A 27,697-nucleotide genomic window follows, 5' to 3' on the forward strand; every position below is an offset into this window, starting at 1 on the left:
CGAACTTTCCGTGCCTCGTCACTAGAAGGCTGCTATCAACAAGATCGAAGGCTGCAGAGAGGTCTGATAGCATCAACAGAACAGATTGGTTTTTATCTGCTATGCTTGCCAGGGTGGACTTTAGGTCAAGCATAGCAGTCTCTGTGCCATGGTGAGCCCTATAACCGGATTGACGAGTGCCCAGGATGTTATGCTCTTCAACATGAGCTTGAAGTTGAATATATGCAAGCTTATCAAGGACCTTCAGAATAAAAGGTACATTGGTGACGATTCGATAGTTGTCGTTATTCGTAGGATCTAGGTTGTCTTTTTTCAATAACGGGGTTATCCATGCTGATTTCAAAGCAGATGGAACAGTTCCTCATCAAAGGATAAGTTGAACAGTTTGGTGAGCCAGGGGACGAGGAAATCTAGTGATTCTTTAAAGATGCTAGTTGGAGAATCGTCACCTGGCCAAGATGTGGCTTTAAGATCACCCTAAGCACGTGTTTCTCTGAATAGAGAGAGAAGGAAAATGGAGGAATATTCTCTAGATTGTTGTTGGGCAAGTCGGTTTGGGCCGAAAACACAGGGTCCTTGTGATTAAGGGAGTTTTTAATATTTTGCTTGTGCGCAGTAATTTTAGATAAGAACCCATTGTGGATATCTTGACACCACTCAGAGTCCTTAGTAAGGTTGTTTGAAGGAGCTGGGCGATCTTGAAAGTCTGCCAGAATTTTAAACAGTTCTCCAACATTAGACTGGGCATTAATGATTCTCTTATTGTTATAAGTACCTTTAGCAGAAGTGATGAGTGCTTTACATTCCAGTATGGATTTTTTGTAGGCAGAAAGAGTATCCGCATTAGGGTTGTTTCACCAGGATCTTTCTAAGGCCCTTTTGGATTGTCTAGCAGTGATGACTTCATCTAAGAACCAGGTATTTTTTATGGCTTCAGATTTGGTCCCCTTCATTTTCAAGGGGGCTAGTTCATTAATGACTTGCTTGATGGCAGAAGTAAGATGTTCAACTAAAGCAGAGGAGTCAGTGAAGTTAGCAAGTGGCTGTAGGTTAGATGACAGCAGAGTAGTAAACTTTATGGCAGTAATGGTTTTTAAATTCCTCGCCAGCTGACGAATACGCGGGTAGGTATTAAGTTTGGGGGTGGATAGGCAGGGTGAGTTTTGCCTGAATAAGAGCATGGTCCGACCAAATGCATAGGACCACTGTCACTTAAGAAATATCAAGATTTTTCAAAATGAGCAATGCAAGTATGTGGCCACTTTTTTGTTTACCCATTGTTTTGGGCCTATAGAGGTAATGGAATCTAGAAGTTTAGAGTGCAGCGAGGGCTATGAATGCACACTCCCAGCGCTGTAAAGGTTGGTCCAAATTACACTTTCGCCAGAACTGTTAAGAATGGCTCCACTTACTGGATTTAAAACATATTGCATAGTAGTTAACATGCGTCTAAAACGACGTAAGTTTGTAATTACCTACTTCCGTGTCTTTGCATTCTTGGACTCCGCAGGAACAGGGGAACACACAACGCACACCACGTGCTCCGCATGTCGGAGGCTATTTCAGCCCAGTCCCTCAGAACGTGGTTTACCGGTAGTGAAGCTGATAGAAAGACTTCCAAATTCCGGATCGTGTCAGCAGGCAGCAGAGTAGGTTCTCAGTAATCAGTCACACAGGAACACATAGCGCACACCCGTTAATATTTTATACGCAGAAGGTCACAGCGACAATAACATTTTGAAGCGAAACAGGCTTAAATATAAGCTGGAGATCTTGCAATGTTCTGGAAGGATACTTCTGGAGAAAGGTCAGGCGTATTTTAAGATATGTGCCAATTGCAGCTATTTGAAATGAATTGGGGCTACCATCATTGCAAGTAATAGTGTTATGGAAAACATTGTCACTACTGCAGAAAGTGACAATGACATCTTCAGCGAAACCATATCACATACTATGTCTACCATCATCTGGGACATATCCAGGACGTCTAAACAAATGGCATAAGAAATGCCTAGAACAGCTAGATCACTTGGACATATCGATTAATACATTAAAAAACAACCCCTGCACAGCGAAGAGAACGTTGACCTACAGGGATTGGATTGACATCATCAGTAAAAAATAATGAGTGAAGTTGGAGCAGTCAAATACATCATGAAATATCTGGAGAGGTTCCCCAGTCGTTATCATTGTGACCAATCCTTACGTTTACGACTGAACTTGTAGCCAACTAAAGAAGTAATGTACTTGAGTCAATTTCCTCATTATAATCCACCTCTTTCAAGAGTTGAACTTTTTAATCCCTATTCTAATGTTCCTAAACCTCCATATGCTCTCTGTTGGCCCTCTTCTGTTTACCTCCCTCTCCTCCTGTTTTTGTCATGTCCTCTTTGTTTTTTACTGGAAAAATTATATCATTTCTACCGGTTGTAGGTCAATTGGTCGAATTTAAATGGTCGACAGGACAAATGGTCGACACCAAAAGGTCGACAAGTCAAATGATTGATTTTTTTTTTTGGGGGGGGGTTCCGGGGGGGTCCCCACCCAACCCCCTTTTTTTTGCTAAAAACCCCTTTTTTCCCATAGACGAAAACCTAAAAAAAATATATATATATATATAAATAAAAAAAATTCGATCATTTGTCCTGTCGACCAAATTGTGTCGACCATTTGTCTGTCGACCATTTGACTAGACACCATTTCTACCCACTGGGCAATTTGCTAATATGTTGCTGTTTCAAAGTTGCTTTATCAATTTCATATGCAGCATCTAACCATGGTTAACATTTATTCCTGCATTCATTTATTGTATTCATGAAATATTCAATAAAAATTACTGAACGGAAAAAAAGAAAGGAGCTGCGCTTTAGCACAACGCCCTGCGATGAAAACAAATCGGCATGAGGCGAGCACGCTGTACAGAACCAGTGAAGCATGCATTGCAGAGGTGGCAACATTATTTGAAACAGATCTCTGTAAATCGCTGGTGTCTCGTGTACATTTTAAATGCAGGTTTGATTAATGGCAGTGACTTGAGTGTAATGTCCATGATGCAACACGCTGCCCCTGACAGTTTGCATGTGTCAGTTTCTGGGGCATTGGCTCCAATGCCATGCACAGAGGAGGACTCAGTAAGCATACATTCCCCATTCTATTGGGGGAGATGGCAGCCCAGTCCTGGTTTTAAGTGTGCATTCTGGGACTTGAAGCCTTGGGTTTACAATTAGGAAATCCAGAACTAAGAGCTCCCGAATGCAAAGTTAAAACCTGGGCTGGAAGAGAATCTCTGAATGGAATGGAGCATGTTGGCATGTGTGCAGTAGAGGGAAATGAAAACGCGAGTCAAGCTGGGTGTTTGTGCATCTGAAGTTTTACAGATAGTCAAATGACACTGGTAGAAGCTAGGCACATTCTCACAACTTTCAGTGCACAACACACAGAAAAGAATAGTAAACCCACAATATCCACATGCATAGGCTTTAGCCAAGTAATGTCTTGAACTGAGAACCTCCCTGAGGTGGTTTGGACTTAGGCATTAGATGAAGGTGAAGACCTGTGACTAATAAAGAACAAGCCTCACAGCAACATCAATGCAATATGGCAGCCATGTTTACCACCCTGCAACTGGGAGGACACATAGACGGTAAGAAAGCTAAAGAATCCCTCAGTAGGTGGGGGTTTGCCTCAGGATAGGCAAGGGTTGGGTGAGAATGTGGGGATTACGTATGAGTAATTTACATTACTCCTAGTCCAATTCTCCCTTGTCACAGTACTTATTTGGGAGGTGGCCCAACTCCCCCCCAGAAACCCCTCTCCTACTTCTATTGTTTTTGCCCCTTTGTCCCACCTGAGACTCCGCAATTAAGCATAAAAAAGTATTTTCCCCATTCAGTCATGTCCAGAAGGAGAGGCAGGACACACATACTGCGACGAGCTAGAGTTGGACTAGGAGCAATAAAGATTACCATTAAGTAATACCCACATTACCTGCATGTCCCTCTTCCTCGTTCCAGTACTTACTTGTAAATGATAGCAACTGTAAACACTGAATTGGCTTGAAGAAACGCACAAACCACAGAGACCAGGGGTACCACCGAGCACCATTCTATTAGTAGAACACTCAGGGCCCTCATTCCAAAAGAACCTGCCCCCTGTTTGTGTACGCTTAAGTGATAGTACCCTATGAAAGGCATTTGGGTTGGCCCACATGGCAGCCCAGCAAATATTCTGAATGGACACACCCTGTGCCTCTGCCCAGGAAGCAGTCATTGCCCTAGTGTACTGCCCTGGATTATCAGCAGTGAAGTTGTTCCTGAGGTTTGGTAAGTAATGAAGATAGCTTCCATCATCCATCGGCTGACTGTGAGGACTGTTGCCTTATACCAGACTGCACCCCCTATAAGTTACAAAGAGATTATCAGATGTCTTAACATCCAGGTGGCTCCAAAGCAATTCCTCTGGGGAAGATGGATTGGGAAAGAAAGACGGAAGTACAACCTCCTTAGAAACGTGAAACTTAGAAACCACCCGAGGGAGAAAAGCGGGTTCACACTCAAGGAAGAGAGCTTCCTCTTGAACCACCAGATAGGGAGGTCTGCAGGTTAACACACACATTTTCCCCAGCCGCTTTGTCGTAGTTATGGCCACCAAAAGCATTCTCTAGAGAGAAATGTCCTCCAAAGTCTCAAAGCGGTCACCGATCTAGCCCGAGAAAAACGTCTCCAAAGCCTATTCACCAAAGGTGCACTCCTCAGAGTCCATTAGCTCTGCCTCACAAAGGGCCTCATCACGAGTTTGGCGGTAACCCTTGAATGCGGCGGTAGAGCTATTACCGCGCATTTAAGGGTCCGCCAAATAACAGATTTGGCAGATTTCCCCCCAGCTTTGAGCTGGGCGGCAAGAGCATGAAAATTCCCCATTGAGCCCAATGGGGAATGGGGAATTCCCGAATGGGCTCAGTGGGGAATGGGCAATACCCATTTTGCCAAACCCGTGATCCGGCGCTATTAGCGCCGGGGGGTTTGGCGGTAGGGCTATTAACGACGGTGCTAATAGCGCCAGCGTTACCGCCCAACTCGTGATGAGGCCCAAAATGTTCTAATCACTGCCAACTGGACTCTTAAGGTGGGGACAGCAAGCCCCAAATCAACACCTTCCGGTAGAAATTGTAGGACAGTGGGAGCCGGGCTGAGGGACAACTCAATCCCCTTCTTGGTACACCAACCCTGAAACAGCCCCTGCCGCCTGTCATATGCTTTCAGGGTAGAAGGCCTCTTATGCTTCGCAATTGATTCAGCTAGTCTTCGGGACAGACCCTGCCGCTGCAACCTTTCCTGCTCAATTTTCAAATCCCTCGAAGCCAGACTACTCCTGTTACTTGGTGTCTGAAAAGGAGGAAAACAGATGCAACTGCAAGATCCATTAGATGGGGAACCAACGCCTGCAGGGCCAGTAGGGGACCACCAAGATAACCACTGCCGCTGAATCCCTGATTTCTAAAAGTACCTTTGAATAAGAGGAAGTGGAGGGAATGCATACATAACCAATGACCATAGCATGTATTCTCTATTCCCCCACAGGCCAAGGAGCTGCGCACAATATTTGGCAGTTTTTGCGTTCTGAGGTGAAGCAAATAAGTTGAGGATGGGAGATTCCGAACTTCCTGTGTATGCTGAGGAAAGCATCCCCTAAAGTTCCCACTCCACTGACAGAAAGAGACTACTCAGCTTGTCTACAACCAAGATGTCCAGGTCCATGATAGAACTGACTGAAAAGAAGCTGTTCTCTACCCCAAATCCCTGGTTCTTTGCTAGACCTGGAGCAGGGTCCCCCTTGCCTGTTGATGTATGAGACAGCCCTGGAGTAGTCCATCTGGAGCAGTTCTGACTTCCTGTAAAGCTGGAGAGAATGCCAGAAGGGCTCGATATGCAGCTGCCAGTTGCCTCCAATTGGAGGAATGGGATGCCTCCCCTACTGACCACTCATCCTTCCTACCACCATCCTCCAGACCAGTATGCTGGTGCCTAACTCCCGGGACATCAAAGATGACATCACAAATGTCATTGATGACATCACTGATTACATCACATATCTAGGCCACTTGTTTTTGTTCACTGACATATCTAGGCTAGGTGTTTTATTTCACTGACAATCATAGTATGATCATTCAAAAGGTGCTATTGATCTAGACGTTAACCTTGTTGTATGTTCTTAAAGTACTTTTCTTAGGGTTTGGTCTCAGCTCTTGGTGCACATACATGGGGCAATAAGCAGACCTCAAACACACAATTCATTTGTATGCTTGAATATGAACTTTGATGTTATTGGCATTTTCTGGTGAGGTTTCTTTCTTCCTCACTTTAGTCTCCCTGTATGTGCCTCTGATTTGTATGCATTGTGGGTCTTCATATGTATTGTTTGTACTTACACAAGTGTCTAGTAAGCCTTGAATTGTTAGCTATTTATTCAATGTTCACCATTACTCAAAACTCTGATAAAGTAGCATTAATTAATTTACTAGCCAAAATTGCCAGATTAAAAATATTGTACTTATATGGTGCATGCTGCAGCCATTGCCTATGTGTATGTATGATTAGGTTCCTGCATTAACAACAACACTCCAATATCCGGGGTAATTCATAGATTTCAGCGCAGAGGAAGCGCACGCGAGCAGCGCAGGCCGTGTGTGCTAAACAGCATTCTGGCGCACTGCGTATTCATGGAATTTCCAAGCCATAATGAGCGGTGGTGCAGAGAACATCCCGCATCCCCAGTTACGCCCCCAAGAACACCCCTTGCGCAAGGAAAAGCCATTGAAATCCCCAATGCAGCACAAAGGGCCGCGCTAACCCTGGACCAGTTTACAGGTCCTCTACACTGCTATCGCGCGAGCTGGGAATGTGTATTTCTGGAGTGCGCTGGAATTATCACACGCGACAGGGCTCGTGCAAGCGGGGTACGTGTATTTCTGGGGGTGCACATGGAGAATCACATGCGATAGGCCTTGTGCGTGCGGGGTACGAGTATTCTGAGAGGTGCGCGGGGAGAATCACACGCGAAAGGCCTTGTGCGTGCAGGGTACGTGTATTTCTGGGGTCCACGCGAAGTTTCACATGCGATAGGCCCTGTGCGAGCGGGGTACGTGTATTTCGGGGGTGTGCATGGAGAATCACACGCGATAGGCCTTGGGGAGCGGGGTACGTGTATTCTGAGGGATGCGCGGGGAGAATCACACGCGATAGGCCCTGTGCGAGTGGGGTATGTGTATTTCTGGGGTGCGTGGGAAGTTTCACACGCAATAGGCCCTGTGCGAGCGGGGTACGTGTATTTCGGGGGTGCGCATGGAGAATCTCACGCGATAGGCCTTGGGGAGCAGGGTACGTGTATTCTGAGGGGTGCGCGGGGAGAATCACACGCGATAGGCCCTGTGTGAGCGGGGTACATGTATTTCTGGGGTGCGCGGGATGTTTCACACGCGATAGGCCCTGTGCGAGTGGGGTACGTGTATTTTGGGGGTGCACATGGAGAATCACATGCAATAGGCCTTGGGGAGCGGGGTACGTCTATTTGGGGGGTGCGCAGGGAGTTTCACACGCGATTTCGCTTGCAGAGCGGGGTAGGTCTATTCTGAGGGGTGTGCGGGGAGTTCTGCACGTTAATTGGCAGTGCGGGTCCTCCCAGGTGTGCCCTCTACCCCCTCCCCAGCCCCTGCATGCAGCCCACACCACAGGGGACTACCCTGCACCCCTGGTCATGTCCCATAGGCAGCCCATCCACCCTGGGCATGCCCCCCAGCCAGCCCACATGTCACCATGCACTAGTGAGCACCGACTCATGTCCCCCAGCACCCCCACCCGTCCAGCATTGAAGGGCACCTTCCAGCAGGCCCCGACTCATGTCCCCCAGCACCCCCACCCATCCAGCATTGAGGGGCACCTGCCAGCAGGCCCCGACTCATGTCCCCCTGCACCCCCACCCATCCAGCATTGACGGTCACCTGCCAGCAGGCCCCAACTCATGTCCCCCAGCACCCCCACCCATCCAGCATTGACGGTCACCTGCCAGCAGGCCCCGACTCATGTCCCCCAGCACCCCCACCCATCCAGCATTGAGGGGCACCTGCCAGCAGGCCCCGACCCATGTCCCCCAGCACCCTCACCCATCCAGCATTGAGGGGCACCTGCCAGCAGGCCCCGACTCATGTCCCCCTGCACCCCCACTCATCCAGCATTGACGGGCACCTGCCAGCAGGCCCCTTCTCATGTCCCCCAGCACCCCCACCCATCCAGCATTGAGGGGCACCTGCCAGCAGGCCCCAACACATGTCCCCCAGCACCTCCACCCATCCAGCATTGAAGGGCACCTGCCAGCAGGCCCCGACTCATGTCCCCCTGTACCCCCACCCATCCAGCATTGACTGGCACCTGCCTGCAGGCCCCGACTCATGTCCCCCCAACATGTCATAAAGATGCACATTCATGGGCCTCATGTCCACCAAACTCCCACTGCACGCCACCCCAGTCTTGAGACCCAATCAAGTTTCCCATTCACCCCACACTGAAAGGCCTATTCCATGACACAAACCAAAAGTAAACTATGTACATCAACACATGTCCGTCACACACTCACACTGGGTGCCAGTGATTGTGTAAACCCACATTGTGGCATGCAGTAAAGCAATGAGCAAATAACACACATGGAAGTAATAAATCAAAATGTATTTTGGACAAAATGAAGGTAATGGAATGAAAACATGAAAAATATTTTAAACAAGAAAAGAAATGCATGTCCAAAAAATAAAAAAAGAAATGAAGTCTCAATCCAAAGTAATCCAAAAGAAAGTTTGTCCAAACTCTCCGTCCACCAAAGCAAATCCAAAGGAAACGTAAATTGCAAAATCCATTGATTCATGGTGATAAAAAAAAAATGTTTTCATTAATCCACACTTCAACTATGTACAAGGATTCATTCCAGTGACCAAAAGCCCAACGAATGAAATTAAACCTATAAAACAAATGCCTAAGAAACAACTATATACAAAAGGGTGGGGCATTGTCCAAGCACCCCAAAATAAAGCAAAACGAAAATGAAATCTAACACTACAAACTATATACAATGGGGGCGGGCTAGTCCGACGGCTCACTTTTTGATTTCCCGGGTCAGGGCATCATAGAACTCCTCGTTTATGTCCTAGATGCGGGACTCTTCCATAGCCCCGAGGTTTTGCAGGGACAATGCCATGCTCAACTCCAACTCTCTGCGAATTGCCTCGAGGCACTCGGCCCGCCTCAGCGCCCTGCGCATGGAGTTCTCCGCCCTGACCATTGTGAGCCGTGCCTCTTCTGCCCGCTGCCGCTCCGCATCTATGGCCTGGACTGGCCCAACCGCTGCCACACGGAAGACACTCCCCATCCAGGGTCCTCCTGCCCTCTGGCTGATGCCTGCTCCTCTGATGTTGATGGCCCCGAGCCATCATTGCTCCTACCTTGTGCCTGCTAGTGCCTGCTGCTGCTGTGCCTGTGCCCTGCCTCTTGCTGCCTGCAGGTCCTCCTCCGGCTGGGGTGCAGTTGTTTTGGTGGCCACCCCTGCTGAACGTCCGACTCCCGACTGTGGCAGGGATGTGTCCTCCACCAGCCTGGCTGCTGGGTCAGAGGCAGCTCCATAGGGTACCCAGGTGATACATGGGTGGGAAGATGGCATGGAGGATGACTAGCGCATAGGGGGTTCAGGTGAGGAGGGGGTCGGAAGAAGGTCCAGCACACAGAGGAATCCAGCACTGGTGACCCGTCCTAGTAGGTCAACGCGGTCAAAGAGGCATCCGAGATGACGTGCAGTGTCTTCACCCTCCGCTCCCCCCAGTATGCCTGCCCTCCTATTTGAGAGTCTCACGCGAGTGTTTGTGTGCCCCCTTGCCCCCCCTTTAATGTCTGTTTTTCCCCCCTCCTGCCCCCTCTGAGTGTGTGCCCCCCTGCCCCTCCTTGAGTATCTGTGTGCCCTCACCCTGCTTGCTCCCCCCCTCCTTTTGCTGTGTTCCACCCCCCCTTCCTGCCTCCTTACTTCCATCCTCTCTACTATCTTCCTCCCCCCCTCCTATTCTCCCTCCTCTTCTGACTCCCCCTCCTAGCACTTACTGCTATCACCTGCTCCTTGACTCCTGATAGCAGCTTGTCTGTCCCCCCTCCTCCCCCCTTGTACTCTCCCTCCCCCCTCCCCTACTTATCAAATTTTGTCACCGACATTTTTGCTATGTAGCGTGCCTTGTTCTCCTCCCATCTCCATCCCATGGCCCCCCCTCCCTCCCCTCCTCTTGTTACCACCTGCACTGCGTAAATGGTCGTCAGACTTAGTAATGTTACTGCTTGCTTTGTTTCTCCTTCCTATCCATTACCTCTTGCCTTACTTGTTCTATGCACTTGCACTATCAGAAATGTCGACAGGCCTATTATGATAGTTATTTTCACATTCTGTATTGTTTCAAGGGCTTCTCGGAATGTAACTGTATTTTCCTATGTCCCCTTCCCCCCTTGAAGCGCTTTGAAACACATTGTGTATAGGCGCTATATAAATAAACTATCAATCAATCAGTGGAATCCCCCCTGCAGACCCTGTGTGTGTCCCTTCCACGGCCTCCTCCTCCACCAAACCCCCCACCAACTTGGATGACTCCGTGCCATCTTCCTCCGTCGGACCCTGTGAGATCTCGGCTGCCCCTTCTGCTGCCGAGGAGTCCACCTCCGACCTCCACCTCTTGGACCTACCCTCGGCAGCTGCGGCCTGGGATGCGGCACCAGATTCCTCACTTCCCGACGAGATGACCACATGGGAGGGGAGCTGGGCCTTGCGTCTCCGGCTGGCGGTACGATCCCTGCTGCTTTTCTCCAGAGCACCCTCTCCGCCCTCTTCATCAGTTGACGCTGCAGACAGGGAGAGATAGAACACAGGCATCAGGGCACTGTACAATGATCTGATACACATATGACAGTTGTACATGAGTGGCAGTGTCAAACTTCAGACATGGCATCACACTCCCCAACACACATGTCATTTCAACTTACACACATGAGCAAATCAACAGGAATGTTGCACTAGGCAGCAGCATCCACACACAAACATCCCCTAGTGGGGATTGTTGTTGGATTCTACAATGCATGGTGTATTGATATGTGCTTGTGCATCCATGTCTTTCTCCTTATAGACATGTAGGTTCTTCATGTCTTCACAAGGCCATCTCCTTTGCAGATGCAGTTCATGTTGCATACAGTACACTGAGACATTTGCCTGACAGCAACACTCTGCAGTTGGAAGGGGTCGATGTGCTGCCTTAGTCAGGTTGTGAGACTTGCACTACTTTAATTGTTTGCTGTTATATGTTGCCATGCTTTCACCCTGCCTGTACTGCTGTTTTGTGTTGCTGGTAAGTATTTGTTCATGTGTGGTGTTTCTTATTGATTACTGAGAGCATATTGTCTGTAGACTGTTTACATTAGGGAGATTGCACTTTGTGGCACTCGTGTCATGTTTTGTGCATTCATTTAGTTGCTTTCACATTGCATGCCATGCCATGGTGTGTTGGGTAGCTGAGATGGGGAGGGGTTGGGTGACATGGCACTATTTTGATGTGGTATTTTGCAAGAGGGTAATCATTCATGCTGCATGAATGTGTGTCTTTTTGTGACACAGCATTAGGTGTCTTTAAGTAGGTAGGGATGCACACAATGTAACACTTGCAGGTGAACAATCTCAGGCTGGTATGGTTGTGACAGTTGACTGTCCCCTTTGTCATCATCATTGATTGACAGCTGATATGTGCCAGGCCTGTGTGCACTCCGCAGGGGTGGGATTTTAGGTGAAGTAATTTGCCACAAGTTGGGTACAGGCTGCCTCACCACGTGCCCTTTCACCTCCCATGCGCAGCGGCCGTGCATGTGGTTGGGGATATGGGGGCACCACCATGTCCACCGGAATGTGCCGGCGTGTTGCAACGTTGTGCAGGACACATGCTGCCACTATTATCCTGCACACTACTGGGGGCGCGAATAGCAGCTGCCCACCAGAGCGGTCAAGGGAGCAAAAGCGTGACTTCAGCACTCCGAATGTGCGCTCCACTATGCCCCGGGTTGCAATATGGGCTGTGTTGTATCTTACCTCTGGTGGTGTGGTGGGGTTCCGAATTGGCGTCATCATGTAGGTGCTCAGAGGGTATGCACTGTCCCCTGGGGAGGTGAGGATTGCTATCATTAGCGGTGTTGTCACATTACTCAGTATCTGACATGCATGCATGTGCAGATGCATTTATACTCACCAATCAGCCATGTGTCGCCATGCCGCCCAGCTTCCAGGTCCCGGTTTAGGGGTCACATTCTGAAAATTAAACTATCATGGCTTGACCCTGGATAGTTGGCATATACTGAAGTGATGATTCCCTTGGCATCACATACTTCCTGCACGTTGATTGAATGCCAATGCTTGCGGTTTGATATATGTGCTCAGTGGCCCTGGAAGGACGTAGAGTCACATGGGTGCAATCAATGGCACCTAGCACTTTGGGGAAGTGTGCCACCCCGTAAAAGTCCTGCACCACAGCCTGCCTTTCTGCAGGTGTTCTGGGCATGTATATGTGCCTGCGGACTGAGGCGCGTGCAGTCATGATGGCCAACACCTGGTGTAGGCAGCGTGACTGCATGGCCTGTGACACCCCCCCCACTATGGCACTTGTCCGCTGAAATGACTCAGTAGCCAAGAAGTGCAGTACTTGAACACCTTTTCCAAAGGGCTCAGTGCTTGGGAGCACAGGGTGGGTGATGTGAGGTCATCCTCCCATTCCCTGACCAGTTCTAGGATTATGTGTGGTGGAAGCCTGTACCTCCCATACCCCTGGTCATCAGGCATCCCAAAAAGGGTGGTCCTGGGTAAAAAAATACGGGGCCTGGCTATCCTCCTCCTCCTGTGGTGTCCTACGACCACTGCTGCGAGGAACGCTATACTCATCATAGCGTCTGAGCTTGTTTGTTGTTTGTATGCACTTTTATTCTGCGCAGGGCTGTTACGGCTGCTTCCTGCTGGCGTACATGTTTCCGGATTAGCGCATCTTTTTTGGCACATGCCTATCCCCTGCTCGATTCCATGAATACGTGTTGTTGGCGCGCGTGTGGGCGTTGCAAGCATTTACCTCCTGTACTTCCCCCGTAATGCCCACATTTTCACGTGTTGTTCCCCATTCTGCATGTTACGCCCCGTGTTCCGCCCACTTTTGTTGTGTGCGCTGCGCTATGTGCGCTTTCCCTGTGCGCGTAATGCATGCCGTTTGATGACATGTGGGCCCGGTTGCGCCACCCACGATTTTAGCGCACATCCCAGGATTTACACGTGCACTGAATTACATGAATTGGTGTGCGCGGCTTTGGCACGCGTGCGCTGTGATTTTCACGTTTGCGCTGTGATTTTCCCGCTTGCGCTCCCCTTTTCGGCGCACATTTATTCCATGAATTGGCCCGATAATGTTTTGTTTAGATGAGTACATTCTTTAATACATGAAGCAGTTCATGATAGGTCTCCCGATCACCCCTGACGTCTTGTTACCAACATTACAAACAGAAACCCCTTGCAGGAACTTTTCATTAAAATGTATTTCATATGTGAACTCATCAATGATATTTGTGATTTCATCTTTGCAGTACTGGGTGTTAGTCTTAGCAGTGCATGGTGGTGGCATGAGTTATGATTGCTTAGATTACCATAACTGACAAATGTATGGGTTTTTTCGGTTTTCTTTGTAACCATAACATCCCTTAAACAAAGATTTTTCACTGAATTTCGTAGGGTGTTATTAGTGCAACTTAACCATAACGTCCTTTTGACAAAGTTGTTTCTGTGAATTTCATGGGTTTTTATGAGTGAAAATGTTTCATGATGTTACATCACTGTATATATGTTATTTATAAGTCCTCTTTTAACATATATGAAAGAACTGTAAACCTCCTTTAACAAACATATTTTTTACAACGCATACTGATGAGTGTGGTTATCAGCAGAGCATGCTGAGGATGCAAGCCATGGTTGAATTGCCTATGGCATGAGGCTCGACCATGACCCCAGCCCCACCAAACCACCCCTGTCATCCACTGCACCTATCTTGCATCCTATTTCACTGTCCACTACACCTTCATAATGTAAACAATGGCCAGTGCTCATGGCTTACAGCCATAGCCAGTCTCCACAATCCATGGAGCCTGGGCTTCGGCCATGCCGCATTATCCAATAGGCAAATCAGAGTAGACATTTGTCCTTGCTGAGGGCCAGGTCCACTCCCCAGGCAGCAAAGTTATATCACAATATTTTGTACTTACTTTTTGACACTTTCAAAAAAGCAAAACACAGGACAGGTCTGCAAAAGCATGTTTTCAGGTCCTTGCTTATGCTCCTCGTGTAAGTTGGCTGCAATCCCATCCAGCACTTTGGGCTGCAACTGCAAGCATAATTTATTTTCCCATTTAAACCTAGTGCTTCGGCAATGCCACATTCCCCAATACGTGAATCAGAGGAGGCAATCGTCCTCGCCGAGGGCCAGGCCCACTCTCCATGCACCAAAGTTATATCACAATTTTTTTAACTTACATTTTGACATTTTGGAAAAATAAAACACAAGGTAGACTTACAAAAGCATGTTTTAAGGTCCTTGCTGATGCTCCTCGCGCAGGCTTGTTGTAATCCAGTCCAGCACTTCCGGCTGTTGCCGCAAGCAGAATATTTGTTTCCATTCAAACCTAGGGCTTCGGCTATACCGCACGCCCCAATCAGCAAATCAGAATACACATTTGTCCTTGCTCAGGGCCAGGTTCATTGCCCAGGCACCAAAGTTATATCACAATTCTCTGTACTTACATTTTGACACTTTAGAAAAAATAAAACAAAGGACAGATTTGCAAAACCATACTTTGACGTCTTTGCTGATGCTCCTCGCGGATGTTTGCTGCAGTCCTGCCCAGCACTTCAGGCTGTATCCACAAGCAGAATTTGTTTTCCCATTCAAACCTATCCCCATTTCGAAAAACGTTATGACATAGCCGGTCCCTGGTGGCCATGCCCGCTTTAACCCCATTGCAGGTCCCTCGTGGTCATGGTCAGTAGCCAGATTGTCTGGACAATCTGGCCACTGTCCATAGCCACAGGCTATATCTCAGTCACCAAATGTATATCACTATTTAATGTACCTACATTGTGACATTTATAATAAAACATTGACACATTTGCAAAACAATGCTTTTGGGTCCTTGCCAATGCTCCTTGCACAGGTTTGCTGCAAATCTGTCCAGGTTTTGTTTTTTGAAAAGTGTCAAAATGTGCGTATAAAGAATAGTCATATAACTTAGCCCCCACTTGACAAAATCCATTCAGACTTTGCACAAACATTCAAATTTGGGTCTTTAATCTATCTTTCTGAAAACGTTTGTGCAGTTTTGTCAAACAGCAACAATGTTAGAATCCATCTAAAAATGTTGAGACCCCCTCTGATTTTGCCCCCTCTTGACAAAATCCCACCAAACTTTGTAAAGACATTCACAACTGAGTCTAAAATCTGTTTGCAAACATTTGGACACCCCTCTAACTTTCCCCCCTCTTGGAGAAACAGCAACAAACTTTGCAGAAGCATTCAGGGTCAGGTCTAAATCATCAAAGCTATAAATCATCCAAAAACTGCTTTTCACCAAACCTGTAATACAGAAATATGCATGGATGTCCCTGAGCATCTGAGATGTTCACAGACTTTGTAGAAGAAAAAAACACCAGTTTTTTGGCTTTTTATGGCCATATCCCATCCCATCCTCTTCACCCCTCAGCTCCCCAGAGATTGTTTCATTTGTTTGATAAGTGCAATGTGGTGTTTTTTCATATGTTTTTACTGCGATGTCTGCGGACTACGAGCGCTGTTCCCGAATCCAACATGGCGTCCTTTTCAAAGGTTTTGACGCACCTCACGTTTTTAACTGACCAATCAGCTGGCGCGTATGTTATAAGTTAATAGCTGCCCAATAAGCACTCTTTCCACGAGCTGAGCTGCTTAACTATAACTACAGGGCTGCTACCGCAGGCCCCATATTATATATATATAAAAACACATTGCGGGTTGAAATACTTACCAACAGCAGATGGTTTTGTCACACATGCATAATAAAGACATCTCAGTTTGGCCCATGTGCGATGCTCTTCGAATCTTGGCTTTGAATCTCTCATCGGATTGCATTCAGGAAGGTGTAGCCATGTCTTCTATAATGGATAAATAAAACTACAAATCATTTACAAGAATATAGAAGGTGCAGTTGTCATTGGAAATTGGTTTATGACATACCCCACCCCCTTTACTACTGCTCAATTCGACCATCAGGGAATCGCTAAACGAACATCAGGAAACAACCCAAACTTGGCTGAATACTGGAGCTGAGACTGACTGCCCGCTACAAACAACACACAGATAGAGAACTTAGCAACCCTGCCTACTCCTTTGGAGGTCAATGAGTCTATATTAGGGACAGACAACAATCCGATCTCGCATAATTCGTTATCATCCACTTTAAAAATGCAAGTGTTAGACTTCCTTCTCACTTCTCTGGTGAAGCAATGGGATCTTATTTAGTGAGTAGTCATATCTCACTCAAAAACTTTGATGCAGATCTCCAATCATCTAGGTAATACGTTCCTAACCTCTAACGTGGCCTGTCTTATACCAGAGACCATAACGCCTGACAAAGGTTCTCTGATAACCATTGATAGTCATCCTAAGAATGCCACTTCGAGGGATACTACAAGCTCCCCGAAATCTATTCTGCAAACCTCTATAATTCTTATAGAAGAGCCATCGGTGGACACGCCAAATACTTGCCCGGCAACGTCCAAAAATGATCAAGAACTGCCGATTAGAAAACAAGGCAAGGATAAGAGTAAGACCAGGAAAAAGAAAATTGGTAATAGAACTAAGAAAGCCACATAAACAAAGAAATCCATGAGGGTGTGTGCCACCTAAGAAATGATTACTGGAACTATTTATCCCTATATTAACAAGAATGATTCCCCACAGAAGTGGAAGAAGGACATTAGGAACTTTCTGCAATTACCCCAGATTCCTAATGTGATTGTCAATTCCCAGTGCAACCCACAAACACCATATAAATCTCTCAATCTAGAGGGCATTGACTTACCTTTCAGTACAAATGAACTGGCACCTCCTCCAAACGTATCCATTAATGAGGTGGGAGACAAGCGCACAATAGTGGATAGTCCTTTAAGCAACCGCATCAGAGTCAATACTCTTAAGACCCAAGGACATTTGGGTTCTGCAACTTCTTGGAGTGTATCTACAAAATAGAGTACCCATGATCAAACGTCAGTTCCTCACCATTTTACCAGTACAAATAATATTCTTAAACTGACACTTACGAATGCCAACTTGAGCTACTCCAGGGTTGACAGAAGAAATACACCAGATCCTGAATGTGGAATGGATAGGTTAGCAAGTGGGTTCAAAAAGACACCTGTGCCCTTAGTGTCCACCTTCAGAAATAATGTTAGAGTTTGACAAGCAGCGTTCGCCCCTCCACATGGCCCACCCAAACCAGAGCCTGGATATTGTACAATTATGAATAGGGATCGGAAAGGAGTAAATTGTGCACTGTCTATAAGTTAACAACTTCTGCAAAGTAAAATGGCGATAATTGTATTCCAAGAGAATGTTCTTTCAACAAACAGTGAATTTATTCAAAGTAGTTCAGCCAACACGTGTTTTGACCACAGCGGTCGTTGTCAAGGCAAGTCTTCTATGGTTGGACAAAAATACCCGTCAAAGGTTGGCGTTGCGCGTACACTTGGCACTCAAGGTCTTGGAAGAGTTAATAGACTTAGATTAGAAATAACACTTGAATGTGTAAACCACATCTTGAATGGCTTTGCTGTTATTGCGTCAATGCTTGGTCCCGAGCGATATGGGTGTTGTATTCATATATTGTCATGTTTATCCAACACATTAAGGACTCGAGAGCCGCCGGCCAGGATGAGGTTTGTTATTCTCTTGTGAAATTAAAACCAGCCAAATGGGGTGAACCTCTTGTTCCAGTCTACCAGTTTCTCTGGGACTTTACCAAAAACATGGACACAGAGTATTGTGGTTCCTGTTTACACGAGAGGTCTGAATAACTGCCCTAAGACCTATTGTATATCACCGATGCTCGATGAGCCTGCTAAGATATTTGCAAGAGTACTGTTATAAGAAATTACAACTTGGGCTGAAAACAACCTGTTACACCCCTCCCCTTTTATCCAACTTGGCTTCCGGAAACAGTGTTCCTCCATTGAAATCATCCTTATTTTAACTACCATTGTTGAGAGTGCATGGTGCTTTAGACAGAAACCTTTATTCATGGTCTATGTGGAATTCAGTGCTGCATTTCACATGGTTAATGACACTACTCTATGGAGGACACTGGAAGCTTGGGGGATACCACTGGGTCTCCATGACATGGTGCGCAATTTCTATCAGGAGATCTCAGTCTCGATTAGATTAAACATGAGAGGTGCTCTTACGGATAGTATTAAACCTGTAACTGGACTAAAAGAGGGTGCATCCTGGCCCTTCTCTTATCCCACCTTTATTTGGATGACGTATCTAACTATTTAGATGCTGTGGACACTTGTCGTCCTAAATTGGGTGGCATTAAGATCTTCTGGCTTGGTTATGCTGACAATCTCATCTTGATGAATTACACCACTAAGGGCCTACAAGGATTGCTTACACAATTGTCCAACTTTGCTGAATTGCGTGACCTGAAGATCAATACTGCCAAAACTAAGATTATGGTCTTTTAATTGTAAAAATAGAAGTTAATCTAAGAAACACATTTGGTGGCTACGGGCCACTTCTCTTGAAGAGGTCCAACTTTACAATTATTTGGAGTTACAAAGGGCTCCAAATGAAATTGGGGACCCCAGCTGGAAAAACAAGATGTTGAAATGAAACAGCAAATAGGTGCAATTGAGCATTTTGAAATCAGTCATGCTGGGTTGTCCATTTCATCGATCATTAAGATATATAAAATGAAAATCCTCCCTAAATTAACATATGGGGCAGTGGTGTGGTTAAGAAAGCGAGATGAAGATGTATTTCGTTTGGAGAGCTGCTATAGCAAGTTCTTACACAGTTCACCTGTTATTCTTCCAATAGAGTATCCAGTGTGTGACCTCAACATTAAATGTTCCACGACGATGGTTGAAGTACAGAAAGCCAAGTATTAGTGGAATTTAATTAATCCTAGCCTCAATCATTGGCAAATTGCCCTTCAACCTGAAGTAAAAATAAATTTGAATATGGTAAAAAAAAATGCTAGTACTGGTATATGGGAAAAGGGGAAAGATTGGGAACATATTTTGGGAGTGGGTTCCTCCCAGCTGCCCCTAAGGAAATGTAAGACCTTAATTAAAGTACATCTCAGAGATCTTAGTAGAGCACGGTTGTGGATTGTTCCCTCCACTAAGCCTAATAGTGGGGGATACATCAATGGGCGACTCAATCCTCATGATTTAGGAGCATTCATTATCTTTTCCCAATTCCTATCCGACAATTGAACATTTAAGGCTGGAATATATGCAGTTCTTGGACCGAGGTTGAAACTGAACGGACCAATGCGCACATGTAGAGTTTGTGGCTCAAGCCACTTAGAGATTGCCAGACATTTTATAAATTACTGTCCCACTTTGAATATGGAGCAGAGGAGAACACTGAAGGCGGCTGGATCAGAGAAGATATATCACAGCGACCCCTCTATTTATGGAGTATATACTGTGATGAATCTGAGGATGTCGTCTCTTCTCCCCAGGGTGGTGTGTTCACAGTACACTAGTCCCAGTGGAGGTGGTTCACCGAGGGAGGATCACATGGGGCAGGAATCCCTCTATGGGATTGGGGACGACCATTATCAGAGAGCCAGTGTGTTTCTTTGTGGAGTTAGTCAAACTAGATACAGGACAAGACTGAAAAAACAGAAAGTACAAAGTATCATGCATATAGTTTTAAAACTGCTACTGGTACTGCAACGAAGATGATGACCGGGAGTCTGAGGATCACTTTAGAGAAGCAGAGTGAGTGGTCTTGCTTCTCAATGCAAGTGATTGGCCCAAAGCAGTACAGCAGTCCCACGCGGGAGTTTGAAAACTCAACTGGGACACAGAAGGAGGAGATCAATCCTCTGAGGAGGAACAGCAGAAGCAGCTGACACGAGCCGCAAGGGAAGCAGTTACCTGAGGAAGAGGAGAACCCCAATGAAGTCCACTATGTGAGGACTACTTGGGTTGCCATCCAGTGAATCCTCCGAAAGCCACAGACCCTAGAAAATCATGAGAGAGAAGGAGAACACGCAGCCAGAAAGGATAAGAAGACTACAAAACCGCTGCAGACCCTGCAGAAGGCACGCAGCTGCATGGAAACCGCTGATACCCATGAGAAGGAAGCAAACAGGTACGGTGTTTGCATGGGATGTGTCAGAGGGCCAGGGAAGCAATGGGGAAAACCCAGAAGCTGGGAGAAGAGGGTCTGGGACCCTGAAGCAAAGCAGAAAGAATTGTATACTTGGCAGGTGAGTGAACCAAGCAGATACAACGATATTGTGCGAGTCTGGGAACCACACCCAAATCAGAGTTCGAGAATAAGGGGGTCTGGGACCCAAAATAATAGATTGAGAATAAGAGGGCCTGGCACCCTGAGTATGAACAAAGCTAACCAGGGAAGAGTTGTATACTTGGCAGGAAAGTGAAGCAAATAGGTACAATGCAACGGTGCGAGTCTGGGACCCACACACAAAAAAGAAATCAAGAAGAAGAGGGTCTGTGACCCTGATGATAAAATAAGTAAACAAGGAATAGATGTATGCTTGGCAGGGAAGTACACAAAGTAGACAAACTGCTACAAAATGAGTCTGGGACCCGGACCCATGTGAGGAAGTAAAGTATAAAGTGGCTAAGCCCCAGGACAATACACTGGCTTGATAGGAGACTGAACCAAACTATTTTGCAAGTCCGGGACTCACACCCAATTGAAAGACTGCTAACAGGAGGGTCAGGAAAACTGTAACATACAGAAGGAATCCTACGCTTGATAGCAAACTGTGCCAAGTTGGTAGGATGAAGAAGCGTGAACACAAGACACAAACCATTGTGAATTGTCTAGTGACATTTCATCAAAAAGAATAAAAGGGCACAGAAGCCTAAAGCAACAAAAGTAATAAAGATGAAAACTAAGGGGAAAGGAACACAATCCCAGCATTGAGATCCTACACTTGGTAGTGGTGGCCACCAAGTTAGTAGGATACAGAACGGTGAAAGCAAGAAATAGTTCCTGGTGAGTTGTCCAGTGACATAAGATAAGAAGAGGGATAGGAGAAAGGAGCACTTCCCTAGCATTGGAACCTTGTATTTCAGAACATTATTGGCATCACTTCTTTATTTACCAGCAAGACTGAGAACTTTTCTGTTGGAACTCTTTTGACTTTGAGAAGAGATCCTCCTTGCACAATTATTGTAGATGGTTAGTGTTGGGGACAGAGGTGGGTTTTGGAGACACAATAGTGACAGACTTTTCAGTTTTGGACTTCTCGACAATATGACAAGTTTCCGTTGAGGTAGAGATACCCCTCTTAGCTTTGGGGACAGCGAATCATTTTTCCAACCTACTTTAGTTAATAAAGGTATACCCATAAAAATGCCACCATTGTGTCCGAGCCTTACTTCTGCACCCTTACAATGCTTAGAGGGAAATGATATACCTCTCATATATCACTTAATTACATATTTGGCTTGCATTGAAAGTTCAGATGGAACAATTTATTTTAAACATGGGGATGTCAAGATTAGGTAAAGCACTTATACAAGCTAACTTCAATGTCATCAATGATATTTGTGATGTCATCTTTGATGTCCTGGGTGTTAGTCTTAGCAGTGCATGGTGGAGGCGCAAGTTATGGTTGCTTAGCTTACCACAACTGGCGAATTTCAGCGGTTTTTCGATTTTACTTGTAACCATAACATCCTTTTAACAACGTTGTTTTACTGAATTTCATAGGTTTTTATTAGTGCAACTTAAACATAACGTCCCATTAACAACGTTTTTTAATTGAATTTCATAGGTTTTTATTAGTCCAACTTAATCACAACGTCCCTTTAAGAAAGTTTTTTCTGTGAATTTCATAGGTTTTTATTAGTGCAACTTAACCATAACGTCCGTTTAACAAAGTTTTTTCATTGAATTTCATAGGTTTTTATTAGTGCAACTTAACCATAACGTCCCTTTAACAAAGTTTTTTCATTGAATTTCATAGGTTTTTATTAGTCTAAATTAACCATAATATCCCTTTAACAATGTTTTTTCAGTGAATTTGGTTTTTACCAGTGCATGCTATTTTCCTACAACTTACTAATATCATACTTACCATATATAACAATATTTGCGTCCAATTTACAACGTGTCACCTTAAAACTCTGCATTCCCCACCGTCTAGAATCATTTTTAAGACTTCTATACACTTTTTGCAACTATTTCAACAAGTTTTGCATCCGCTAATGTCTACGAACATCTGACTTAATTTCGGATCTTCCGGACAGTGCCACATGACCATACGCTGGCGCGTGGCATGATGATGTGTCCGACAACCCATCCGCACTTCAGGATAAGATCCGTCCTTCACGGACAGTTCGGAACTGCATTTTCTACTGATCTAGGAACGTTCAACTTCAAAATTTCCCTTGCACACCACCAACACCTTGTCATACTCCTTATCCATTACCAATCTAGTACACTGTACATACTTGAAATTATTTTATGAAAACTGCTATTTATCTTAAAAATGGCATCAGTTATTGCCATCCCTCCTCCCCAAGAGCCACCGCCACCACCAGCTGGAGGACCTTCACAACAAAAAAGTGCAGTACTTTCAAAGACAATGAAGAGGACCAAGAAGTTGAGGTAGAGGAAGTGCCTACTTCTAGCACCAAGATCGTATCATGGGTGTGCCAGTTCTTTGCTACTGTTGGGAGTGTACCAAAGGCTATAGCTATCAAAGTGAAATGCACTGAGTGCAATTTTGTACTCAGTCGCAGACTACCTGGACAGTACTCCTACGGGACCCATTCCATGAGCAGCCACACCAAATCCAATGACCGCAATGCTCTCAGAAAGGTTATTGCTTTCTCAGCAAGTAGTAAACTGTCTTCCTCCACCTCATCTTCCTCAACAAATACTGTAACCAAACAGCCTGATGTCTGCGGGCATTGGTGTGAAATAAATAAATAAATAAATAAATAAGTCTATGGGCCATTATCGTCCATTGCAGCCCCTGAAATGAGGGATAAAAGCCATTAGCACCCCTGGTTCCCAAAGCGGGAACTCAGGGTGCTAAAACATAGATTGTTCTTCCTACAGCAGGACGCCTCCGGCATCCCGCTGTTGGAAGGAAAATCCTTTTCCAAGACAGCCAACATGGAAAGAGAAGGTGGGGCTCAGTACACAGCCCCTCTTCCCTTGCCATGGCAGCCTGCAAAACCCTATGAACATATTACCACAAGCACTTTTTCTCCCTTTGACACAATTTTTCGTCCCTAGCGGTCATGGCCAGTAGCCAAATTGTCTGTGTCATAACTTTATGCCATGACCCAGTCAATCTGGCTTCTGCCCATGGCCAAAGGCTATACCTCAGTCACCAAAGGTATATGACTATTTTTTGTACCTACATTATTACACTTGTCAAAAAATAAAACAGGGGCACATTTGCAAAACCATGCTTTAATGTCCTTGCCAATGCTCCTCACGAGTTTGCTCGAAATCCGCCCATTTTTTTTTTTTAAGTGTCAAAATGTATGCACATACAATAGTCATATATCTTAGCCCCCACTTGAGAAAATCCATTCAGTCTTTACACAAACATTGAAGGTTGGGTCTATAATCTTTCTCAAAACTTTTGTCCACATTCGTCAAATAGCAACAAAGTTATAAGCCAACAAAAAATGTTGAGACCGCCCCCCTCTAATTTCGCCCCTCTTGAGAAAATCCCACCAAACTTTAGAAAACCATTTATATCTAGATCCAAAATCGTTTTGCCAAATGTGGTGCAGATTCGTCAAATGACACCACATTTATATGAATTTACATGCATTTACAATATTTTGCAGTTTCATTGAGTGGTGCAAAAGTTATAAGCCATCCAAAAACTGCTTTTCCCCAACCATGTAATGCTGAAATTGGTACAGATGTCATAGGCAATCTGAAGTATCCGCGAACACCAAAGGACTGCCCCAGGACATCTGGAGTGTTCGCAGACTTTCGGGGGGTGAAACAACCCATTTATGGGCTTCGTATGGTCATATCCAATTCAATCCCGATGCCCTCAAATCCACAGAGATTGTTTGTTGAGTTTGACAAGTGCAATGCTGCTTTTTAAAAAAATGTTTTCGCTGCGCTGTCCGCGGACTCCAAAAAAGTCTGCAAATCCAAGATTGCGAGCATTTCAGGAAAACCGACGCATTTGACATTTTCTCACCATCCAATCAGTGGCCGCGCACCGATGTCCGCGGACCACGCAAAAGTCAGCAAATTTTTCTGGCCAATCAGAGGCCAGTCCGCAGACAGTGCAGCCAATCAGAGTCCAGACCGCAGACCGAACAGGGAAGTGAGTCCGCAGACCAGACATAGTTATCACTCATTTGTTTGCCTCACGCTTTGGTCGTTTAAAAGAAAATACTGGACGGATGTGCACCATATTAACAAAAGCACGCTTTTCATTTGGTGAAAATCCGTTCAGCGGTTTGGGCTGTAGGCGTGAGCAAAGTTTTTTCCCATTGTGTCTATTGGAAAAAAATAAATATTGGGACCCCCCTATAACTTTGCCCCCCTTGACCAAACCTCACCAAACTTTGCAAGAAAAATTCAGAGTGGGCCATATACTTTTCCTGCAAAGTTTGGTGAGAATTCGCCCAGGGGGAGCAAAGTTATACGCCGCCCAAACAGTGCTCTTCCTATGAGATGATCAACTTAACCATAACTACATGGCCGCTACCGCAGGCCATGTAATATATTATATATATATATATATATATATATATATATATATATATACATACATATATATATACATATATATATATATATATATATATATTATAATTTGACTAGTTTGTGTATAAAATCGTCCAAAGTAAAACATACATAATATTCGGCATTTCCATTCTATCGGCGTAAAACAGGCACTCCGTGCACTTCAACGAATTTTCATAAAATTAAATTATATGTTCCTTTGTCCAATTTTTGAATGGTGAACATTATAATATTTGAAAGTCTTACATCCCTCCATTCATGCATTCCGTTCACAATCCTCCCTTTGTTTCAAGTCATAAAACAATTGAACCTTATACTGTGTACCATGCGTGGGTTTGCTTAGCTAGAAAACAAAAATTCAACAGCGCAGACCTTCACTCAGAATGGGAGCCGATGGCGCTTCACACCACAGTGGCATTACAAATATTTTTGAAAAACATATGAATTGTTTGCTACCATTCACCAATGCGGATGACATTTGGACAAATGTATTATGTTCCTCTGGAGAACCTTGCACTCTCCCAGCGAGTGCCACAGTCAGACCACACCACCTGTCACCTCATCGCATCTCCTCTTCACATGGCAACTCACGTAAACATTTTTGAAAGGAGCAAGTCTCCAGCCCTGACAAAAAGTGGTCGTATGAGAATGTCCGAATAAACCCTGCTACAAGCGCCTCCGGCCACGCCCCGGACCCTGACCCACAATGACCGCACTTATTTATTAATAGCCTATAATTTGCACACGTGTGTTTGTACTATCCCACTTTCGGTCACTAGCGAAATGAACGGTGTGGGCGTTTACCACCTTACAAATACAGACACATAGTAAATACATAATAGTAATGCTTTCACGTTCGAATGCAAATGGTACCAAAAACAACTGTAAGCTAACTGGTTTTAGAAATAGTAAATTATCACTTGGTAAAAAAAAAAACCTTCACACCATTAGGTATATTCTACCACGCACCACCAACAACCAATGCACGTCACTACACTGCATATATAGAAAAGAATTGTGGATGGGTCAAATGTAATGATACCAACATTACTGTAAAACAGAGAATGAGAAGTTCTGTCACTTACCTCAGTAAACCGCACCCTACATCTTCTTCTTTCCTCCTGCTGAGCAAAAAAAAAAACTATTGTCCCATATTGCCCTAGGTACTAAACCAGAATAAAATAACCTTGGCATTTGGAATTATTTTCATTACTGCCTGAACCAAATATTCAAAATCTGCCAATAAAGTAGGGGCACTGACATACCCCAAATACAAAGCACCTCAGTACAAAACAACAACATGTGCAATGTTTACCCTGCCCATATCTCCACAAACTTGACCAATTCCCTGCACATTAAAACCAGGCATAGTGCTCCACACCACCTCCACTCCTTTAACATCAAAATTGTTTGCCACATTCCTACATTTATCTGCCGCAGACACCCACGATGTGCGAGGAGCGCATAACACTGGGGCAACCCTTCTACCCTTTCTACTTCACTCTCTGCACCATTTCCTCATTGGCTACTGTTAAACAGTCACCCAATCATCCACCAATCACATCCAAGAACTCTACATCTAACTCTATCATCACACATCACCACTTTAGATACCGTGGCTGTGTAATATATATAGTATGATGCAAGCTAAACATCCATACCTTGCTTACCACCCATCCATGACAACTAAAGATGCCACAGCAAAATGGCCAGTATGACGTGCTCACATTTGAAAACTGTGCAACATGAAAACATGGGCTCACAGCCTGGCTTCCCTGTTTGACCGAGTTTGTATGCTTTTAGATCTGCATGAAAATACCCCCATGTCAAGTCACTAGTTACAAAGGTTGACCTGCTTTTTATGTCCTGTGATGTACAGCCTCTGCAAGATGTCTCAATTCTCTGGGACAGCGATACATATGGGCTCCCCACCAAACCCTACAGAAACCCTATTTTCACTCGATAGTGTAACTGAGGGGAAGCTCTTGACATTCCATCTCGGCATGGGCTGCCTCCATTTTGGCCAGCAGTGGCCCCGGCAAGCCCCCGCCATGCCCCGAAGCGTCCCTCTCCTGCGGCTCCCCTTCCCTCCCTCCTCCCACCTCCCTGCCCGCCCCATCCAGTGATTGGCCAGGCTGAGGCCTATGTTTTCAATATGGAGTTGCCAGCGCTCCCTGCACGCCTGATTCCATCTTGGCGTTGCAGGTGAGTGCGGCACTCCAGGTAAGGCTGGGCATGGGCTGCCTCCATTTTGGCCAGCAGTGGCCCCGGCAAGCCCCCGCCATGCCCCGAAGCGTCCCTCTCTTGCGGCTCCCCTTCCCTCCCTCCTCCCGCCTCTCTGCCCACCCCCTCAACCCTATTGGTCCATCAAGGCTCTTAAGCTACCTTCCCATGGCAGCCCCTGCCCGGCAGCCCCTACAGCTAAGGACCCCGAGGCAAAGGACGGATACACAAAGTGTCTGCAGGTGTCAGCAGGGGAAGCCAAGGAAGCCAGCAGACACCAACAAAACTGTGAGTGTGGCAGGGGTGGTGTGTAGAGCAATCACTCTACTCCAGAAAGCCCCTGTCACTCTACCT

The 27,697-nt window shown here is 45.7% G+C and overlaps 1 long non-coding RNA gene across 3 annotated transcripts in view; it reads right to left on the reverse strand.

Moving 5' to 3' along the window:
- LOC138582365 (uncharacterized) overlaps positions 1-27,697 on the reverse strand; it is a 293,040-nt gene that overhangs the window by 189,226 nt on the left and 76,117 nt on the right. For all 3 annotated transcript variants that reach the window (XR_011305015.1, XR_011305014.1, XR_011305016.1), the window contains 2 exons: positions 17,193-17,348; positions 16,137-16,263 (listed from right to left, as the gene is read on the reverse strand). This is a non-coding gene — a long non-coding RNA (uncharacterized lncRNA). The remainder of the gene's footprint in view (positions 1-16,136; positions 16,264-17,192; positions 17,349-27,697) is intronic.

Source organism: Ambystoma mexicanum, chromosome 3q (assembly GCF_040938575.1).
Source record: "Ambystoma mexicanum isolate Mex_15411 chromosome 3q, UKY_AmexF1_1, whole genome shotgun sequence".
Taxonomy (NCBI): domain Eukaryota; kingdom Metazoa; phylum Chordata; class Amphibia; order Caudata; family Ambystomatidae; genus Ambystoma; species Ambystoma mexicanum.